Source organism: Oncorhynchus nerka, linkage group LG19 (assembly GCF_034236695.1).
Source record: "Oncorhynchus nerka isolate Pitt River linkage group LG19, Oner_Uvic_2.0, whole genome shotgun sequence".
NCBI classification, from domain to species: domain Eukaryota; kingdom Metazoa; phylum Chordata; class Actinopteri; order Salmoniformes; family Salmonidae; genus Oncorhynchus; species Oncorhynchus nerka.
In genome coordinates, this window is record NC_088414.1 from 51481897 (window position 1) to 51490749 (window position 8853).

Sequence of the window (8853 nt, forward strand, 5' to 3'; positions counted from 1 at the left end):
GACAGGCTAGTGATTTAGCTGTCTGTTACTCATCTAGTTATTCTATAGTAGATTGACAGGCTAGTGATTTAGCTGTCTGTTACTCATCTAGTTATTCTATAGTAGATTGACAGGCTAGTGATTTAGCTGTCTGTTACTCATCTAGTTATTCTATAGTAGATTGACAGGCTAGTGATTTAGCTGTCTGTTACTCATCTAGTTATTCTATAGTAGATTGACAGGCTAGTGATTTAGCTGTCTGTTACTCATCTAGTTATTCTGATAGTAGATTGACAGGCTAGTGATTTAGCTGTCTGTTACTCATCTAGTTATTCTATAGTAGATTGACAGGCTAGTGATTTAGCTGTCTGTTACTCATCTTGTTGGCTGATAGTAGATTGACAGGCTAGTGATTTAGCTGTCTGTTACTCATCTAGTTATTCTATAGTAGATTGACAGGCTAGTGATTTAGCTGTCTGTTACTCATCTAGTTATTCTATAGTAGATTGACAGGCTAGTGATTTAGCTGTCTGTTACTCATCTAGTTATTCTATAGTAGATTGACAGGCTAGTGATTTAGCTGTCTGTTACTCATCTAGTTATTCTATAGTAGATTGACAGGCTAGTGATTTAGCTGTCTGTTACTCATCTAGTTATTCTATAGTAGATTGACAGGCTAGTGATTTAGCTGTCTGTTACTCATCTAGTTATTCTATAGTAGATTGACAGGCTAGTGATTTAGCTGTCTGTTACTCATCTAGTTATTCTATAGTAGATTGACAGGCTAGTGATTTAGCTGTCTGTTACTCATCTAGTTATTCTATAGTAGATTGACAGGCTAGTGATTTAGCTGTCTGTTACTCATCTAGTTATTCTATAGTAGATTGACAGGCTAGTGATTTAGCTGTCTGTTACTCATCTAGTTATTCTATAGTAGATTGACAGGCTAGTGATTTAGCTGTCTGTTACTCATCTAGTTATTCTATAGTAGATTGACAGGCTAGTGATTTAGCTGTCTGTTACTCATCTAGTTATTCTATAGTAGATTGACAGGCTAGTGATTTAGCTGTCTGTTACTCATCTAGTTATTCTATAGTAGATTGACAGGCTAGTGATTTAGCTGTCTGTTACTCATCTAGTTATTCTATAGTAGATTGACAGGCTAGTGATTTAGCTGTCTGTTACTCATCTAGTTATTCTATAGTAGATTGACAGGCTAGTGATTTAGCTGTCTGTTACTCATCTAGTTATTCTATAGTAGATTGACAGGCTAGTGATTTAGCTGTCTGTTACTCATCTAGTTATTCTATAGTAGATTGACAGGCTAGTGATTTAGCTGTCTGTTACTCATCTAGTTATTCTATAGTAGATTGACAGGCTAGTGATTTAGCTGTCTGTTACTCATCTAGTTATTCTATAGTAGATTGACAGGCTAGTGATTTAGCTGTCTGTTACTCATCTAGTTATTCTATAGTAGATTGACAGGCTAGTGATTTAGCTGTCTGTTACTCATCTAGTTATTCTATAGTAGATTGACAGGCTAGTGATTTAGCTGTCTGTTACTCATCTAGTTATTCTATAGTAGATTGACAGGCTAGTGATTTAGCTGTCTGTTACTCATCTTGTTATTCTATAGTAGATTGACAGGCTAGTGATTTAGCTGTCTGTTACTCATCTAGTTATTCTATAGTAGATTGACAGGCTAGTGATTTAGCTGTCTGTTACTCATCTAGTTATTCTATAGTAGATTGACAGGCTAGTGATTTAGCTGTCTGTTACTCATCTAGTTATTCTATAGTAGATTGACAGGCTAGTGATTTAGCTGTCTGTTACTCATCTAGTTATTCTATAGTAGATTGACAGGCTAGTGATTTAGCTGTCTGTTACTCATCTAGTTATTCTATAGTAGATTGACAGGCTAGTGATTTAGCTGTCTGTTACTCATCTAGTTATTCTATAGTAGATTGACAGGCTAGTGATTTAGCTGTCTGTTACTCATCTTGTTGGCTGATAGTAGATTGACAGGCTAGTGATTTAGCTGTCTGTTACTCATCTAGTTATTCTATAGTAGATTGACAGGCTAGTGATTTAGCTGTCTGTTACTCATCTAGTTATTCTATAGTAGATTGACAGGCTAGTGATTTAGCTGTCTGTTACTCATCTAGTTATTCTATAGTAGATTGACAGGCTAGTGATTTAGCTGTCTGTTACTCATCTTGTTATTCTATAGTAGATTGACAGGCTAGTGATTTAGCTGTCTGTTACTCATCTAGTTATTCTATAGTAGATTGACAGGCTAGTGATTTAGCTGTCTGTTACTCATCTTGTTATTCTGATAGTAGATTGACAGGCTAGTGATTTAGCTGTCTGTTACTCATCTAGTTATTCTATAGTAGATTGACAGGCTAGTGATTTAGCTGTCTGTTACTCATCTAGTTATTCTATAGTAGATTGACAGGCTAGTGATTTAGCTGTCTGTTACTCATCTAGTTATTCTATAGTAGATTGACAGGCTAGTGATTTAGCTGTCTGTTACTCATCTTGTTATTCTGATAGTAGATTGACAGGCTAGTGATTTAGCTGTCTGTTACTCATCTAGTTATTCTATAGTAGATTGACAGGCTAGTGATTTAGCTGTCTGTTACTCATCTTGTTATTCTATAGTAGATTGACAGGCTAGTGATTTAGCTGTCTGTTACTCATCTAGTTATTCTATAGTAGATTGACAGGCTAGTGATTTAGCTGTCTGTTACTCATCTTGTTGGCTGATAGTAGATTGACAGGCTAGTGATTTAGCTGTCTGTTACTCATCTAGTTATTCTATAGTAGATTGACAGGCTAGTGATTTAGCTGTCTGTTACTCATCTAGTTATTCTATAGTAGATTGACAGGCTAGTGATTTAGCTGTCTGTTACTCATCTAGTTATTCTATAGTAGATTGACAGGCTAGTGATTTAGCTGTCTGTTACTCATCTAGTTATTCTATAGTAGATTGACAGGCTAGTGATTTAGCTGTCTGTTACTCATCTAGTTATTCTATAGTAGATTGACAGGCTAGTGATTTAGCTGTCTGTTACTCATCTAGTTATTCTATAGTAGATTGACAGGCTAGTGATTTAGCTGTCTGTTACTCATCTAGTTATTCTATAGTAGATTGACAGGCTAGTGATTTAGCTGTCTGTTACTCATCTAGTTATTCTATAGTAGATTGACAGGCTAGTGATTTAGCTGTCTGTTACTCATCTAGTTATTCTATAGTAGATTGACAGGCTAGTGATTTAGCTGTCTGTTACTCATCTAGTTATTCTATAGTAGATTGACAGGCTAGTGATTTAGCTGTCTGTTACTCATCTTGTTATTCTGATAGTAGATTGACAGGCTAGTGATTTAGCTGTCTGTTACTCATCTAGTTATTCTATAGTAGATTGACAGGCTAGTGATTTAGCTGTCTGTTACTCATCTTGTTATTCTGATAGTAGATTGACAGGCTAGTGATTTAGCTGTCTGTTACTCATCTAGTTATTCTATAGTAGATTGACAGGCTAGTGATTTAGCTGTCTGTTACTCATCTAGTTATTCTATAGTAGATTGACAGGCTAGTGATTTAGCTGTCTGTTACTCATCTAGTTATTCTATAGTAGATTGACAGGCTAGTGATTTAGCTGTCTGTTACTCATCTAGTTATTCTATAGTAGATTGACAGGCTAGTGATTTAGCTGTCTGTTACTCATCTTGTTATTCTATAGTAGATTGACAGGCTAGTGATTTAGCTGTCTGTTACTCATCTAGTTATTCTATAGTAGATTGACAGGCTAGTGATTTAGCTGTCTGTTACTCATCTAGTTATTCTATAGTAGATTGACAGGCTAGTGATTTAGCTGTCTGTTACTCATCTAGTTATTCTATAGTAGATTGACAGGCTAGTGATTTAGCTGTCTGTTACTCATCTAGTTATTCTATAGTAGATTGACAGGCTAGTGATTTAGCTGTCTGTTACTCATCTAGTTATTCTATAGTAGATTGACAGGCTAGTGATTTAGCTGTCTGTTACTCATCTTGTTATTCTGATAGTAGATTGACAGGCTAGTGATTTAGCTGTCTGTTACTCATCTAGTTATTCTATAGTAGATTGACAGGCTAGTGATTTAGCTGTCTGTTACTCATCTTGTTATTCTGAGTAGATTGACAGGCTAGTGATTTAGCTGTCTGTTACTCATCTAGTTATTCTATAGTAGATTGACAGGCTAGTGATTTAGCTGTCTGTTACTCATCTAGTTATTCTATAGTAGATTGACAGGCTAGTGATTTAGCTGTCTGTTACTCATCTAGTTATTCTATAGTAGATTGACAGGCTAGTGATTTAGCTGTCTGTTACTCATCTAGTTATTCTATAGTAGATTGACAGGCTAGTGATTTAGCTGTCTGTTACTCATCTAGTTATTCTATTAGTAGATTGACAGGCTAGTGATTTAGCTGTCTGTTACTCATCTTGTTATTCTATAGTAGATTGACAGGCTAGTGATTTAGCTGTCTGTTACTCATCTAGTTATTCTATAGTAGATTGACAGGCTAGTGATTTAGCTGTCTGTTACTCATCTAGTTATTCTATAGTAGATTGACAGGCTAGTGATTTAGCTGTCTGTTACTCATCTAGTTATTCTATAGTAGATTGACAGGCTAGTGATTTAGCTGTCTGTTACTCATCTAGTTATTCTATAGTAGATTGACAGGCTAGTGATTTAGCTGTCTGTTACTCATCTAGTTATTCTATAGTAGATTGACAGGCTAGTGATTTAGCTGTCTGTTACTCATCTTGTTATTCTATAGTAGATTGACAGGCTAGTGATTTAGCTGTCTGTTACTCATCTAGTTATTCTATAGTAGATTGACAGGCTAGTGATTTAGCTGTCTGTTACTCATCTAGTTATTCTATAGTAGATTGACAGGCTAGTGATTTAGCTGTCTGTTACTCATCTAGTTATTCTATAGTAGATTGACAGGCTAGTGATTTAGCTGTCTGTTACTCATCTAGTTATTCTATAGTAGATTGACAGGCTAGTGATTTAGCTGTCTGTTACTCATCTAGTTATTCTATAGTAGATTGACAGGCTAGTGATTTAGCTGTCTGTTACTCATCTAGTTATTCTATAGTAGATTGACAGGCTAGTGATTTAGCTGTCTGTTACTCATCTAGTTATTCTATAGTAGATTGACAGGCTAGTGATTTAGCTGTCTGTTACTCATCTAGTTATTCTATAGTAGATTGACAGGCTAGTGATTTAGCTGTCTGTTACTCATCTAGTTATTCTATAGTAGATTGACAGGCTAGTGATTTAGCTGTCTGTTACTCATCTAGTTATTCTATAGTAGATTGACAGGCTAGTGATTTAGCTGTCTGTTACTCATCTAGTTATTCTATAGTAGATTGACAGGCTAGTGATTTAGCTGTCTGTTACTCATCTAGTTATTCTATAGTAGATTGACAGGCTAGTGATTTAGCTGTCTGTTACTCATCTAGTTATTCTATAGTAGATTGACAGGCTAGTGATTTAGCTGTCTGTTACTCATCTAGTTATTCTATAGTAGATTGACAGGCTAGTGATTTAGCTGTCTGTTACTCATCTAGTTATTCTATAGTAGATTGACAGGCTAGTGATTTAGCTGTCTGTTACTCATCTAGTTATTCTATAGTAGATTGACAGGCTAGTGATTTAGCTGTCTGTTACTCATCTTGTTATTCTGATAGTAGATTGACAGGCTAGTGATTTAGCTGTCTGTTACTCATCTAGTTATTCTATAGTAGATTGACAGGCTAGTGATTTAGCTGTCTGTTACTCATCTAGTTATTCTATAGTAGATTGACAGGCTAGTGATTTAGCTGTCTGTTACTCATCTAGTTATTCTATAGTAGATTGACAGGCTAGTGATTTAGCTGTCTGTTACTCATCTTGTTATTCTATAGTAGATTGACAGGCTAGTGATTTAGCTGTCTGTTACTCATCTAGTTATTCTATAGTAGATTGACAGGCTAGTGATTTAGCTGTCTGTTACTCATCTAGTTATTCTATAGTAGATTGACAGGCTAGTGATTTAGCTGTCTGTTACTCATCTAGTTATTCTATAGTAGATTGACAGGCTAGTGATTTAGCTGTCTGTTACTCATCTTGTTATTCTATAGTAGATTGACAGGCTAGTGATTTAGCTGTCTGTTACTCATCTAGTTATTCTATAGTAGATTGACAGGCTAGTGATTTAGCTGTCTGTTACTCATCTTGTTATTCTATAGTAGATTGACAGGCTAGTGATTTAGCTGTCTGTTACTCATCTAGTTATTCTATAGTAGATTGACAGGCTAGTGATTTAGCTGTCTGTTACTCATCTAGTTATTCTATAGTAGATTGACAGGCTAGTGATTTAGCTGTCTGTTACTCATCTAGTTATTCTATAGTAGATTGACAGGCTAGTGATTTAGCTGTCTGTTACTCATCTAGTTATTCTATAGTAGATTGACAGGCTAGTGATTTAGCTGTCTGTTACTCATCTAGTTATTCTATAGTAGATTGACAGGCTAGTGATTTAGCTGTCTGTTACTCATCTAGTTATTCTATAGTAGATTGACAGGCTAGTGATTTAGCTGTCTGTTACTCATCTAGTTATTCTATAGTAGATTGACAGGCTAGTGATTTAGCTGTCTGTTACTCATCTAGTTATTCTATAGTAGATTGACAGGCTAGTGATTTAGCTGTCTGTTACTCATCTAGTTATTCTATAGTAGATTGACAGGCTAGTGATTTAGCTGTCTGTTACTCATCTAGTTATTCTATAGTAGATTGACAGGCTAGTGATTTAGCTGTCTGTTACTCATCTTGTTGGCTGATAGTAGATTGACAGGCTAGTGATTTAGCTGTCTGTTACTCATCTAGTTATTCTATAGTAGATTGACAGGCTAGTGATTTAGCTGTCTGTTACTCATCTAGTTATTCTATAGTAGATTGACAGGCTAGTGATTTAGCTGTCTGTTACTCATCTAGTTATTCTATAGTAGATTGACAGGCTAGTGATTTAGCTGTCTGTTACTCATCTAGTTATTCTATAGTAGATTGACAGGCTAGTGATTTAGCTGTCTGTTACTCATCTAGTTATTCTATAGTAGATTGACAGGCTAGTGATTTAGCTGTCTGTTACTCATCTAGTTATTCTATAGTAGATTGACAGGCTAGTGATTTAGCTGTCTGTTACTCATCTAGTTATTCTATAGTAGATTGACAGGCTAGTGATTTAGCTGTCTGTTACTCATCTAGTTATTCTATAGTAGATTGACAGGCTAGTGATTTAGCTGTCTGTTACTCATCTAGTTATTCTATAGTAGATTGACAGGCTAGTGATTTAGCTGTCTGTTACTCATCTAGTTATTCTATAGTAGATTGACAGGCTAGTGATTTAGCTGTCTGTTACTCATCTAGTTATTCTGATAGTAGATTGACAGGCTAGTGATTTAGCTGTCTGTTACTCATCTAGTTATTCTATAGTAGATTGACAGGCTAGTGATTTAGCTGTCTGTTACTCATCTTGTTATTCTGATAGTAGATTGACAGGCTAGTGATTTAGCTGTCTGTTACTCATCTAGTTATTCTATAGTAGATTGACAGGCTAGTGATTTAGCTGTCTGTTACTCATCTTGTTGGCTGATAGTAGATTGACAGGCTAGTGATTTAGCTGTCTGTTACTCATCTAGTTATTCTATAGTAGATTGACAGGCTAGTGATTTAGCTGTCTGTTACTCATCTAGTTATTCTATAGTAGATTGACAGGCTAGTGATTTAGCTGTCTGTTACTCATCTAGTTATTCTATAGTAGATTGACAGGCTAGTGATTTAGCTGTCTGTTACTCATCTAGTTATTCTATAGTAGATTGACAGGCTAGTGATTTAGCTGTCTGTTACTCATCTAGTTATTCTATAGTAGATTGACAGGCTAGTGATTTAGCTGTCTGTTACTCATCTAGTTATTCTATAGTAGATTGACAGGCTAGTGATTTAGCTGTCTGTTACTCATCTAGTTATTCTATAGTAGATTGACAGGCTAGTGATTTAGCTGTCTGTTACTCATCTAGTTATTCTATAGTAGATTGACAGGCTAGTGATTTAGCTGTCTGTTACTCATCTAGTTATTCTATAGTAGATTGACAGGCTAGTGATTTAGCTGTCTGTTACTCATCTAGTTATTCTATAGTAGATTGACAGGCTAGTGATTTAGCTGTCTGTTACTCATCTAGTTATTCTATAGTAGATTGACAGGCTAGTGATTTAGCTGTCTGTTACTCATCTAGTTATTCTATAGTAGATTGACAGGCTAGTGATTTAGCTGTCTGTTACTCATCTAGTTATTCTATAGTAGATTGACAGGCTAGTGATTTAGCTGTCTGTTACTCATCTTGTTATTCTGATAGTAGATTGACAGGCTAGTGATTTAGCTGTCTGTTACTCATCTAGTTATTCTATAGTAGATTGACAGGCTAGTGATTTAGCTGTCTGTTACTCATCTTGTTATTCTGATAGTAGATTGACAGGCTAGTGATTTAGCTGTCTGTTACTCATCTAGTTATTCTATAGTAGATTGACAGGCTAGTGATTTAGCTGTCTGTTACTCATCTTGTTATTCTATAGTAGATTGACAGGCTAGTGATTTAGCTGTCTGTTACTCATCTAGTTATTCTATAGTAGATTGACAGGCTAGTGATTTAGCTGTCTGTTACTCATCTAGTTATTCTATAGTAGATTGACAGGCTAGTGATTTAGCTGTCTGTTACTCATCTAGTTATTCTATAGTAGATTGACAGGCTAGTGATTTAGCTGTCTGTTACTCATCTAGTTA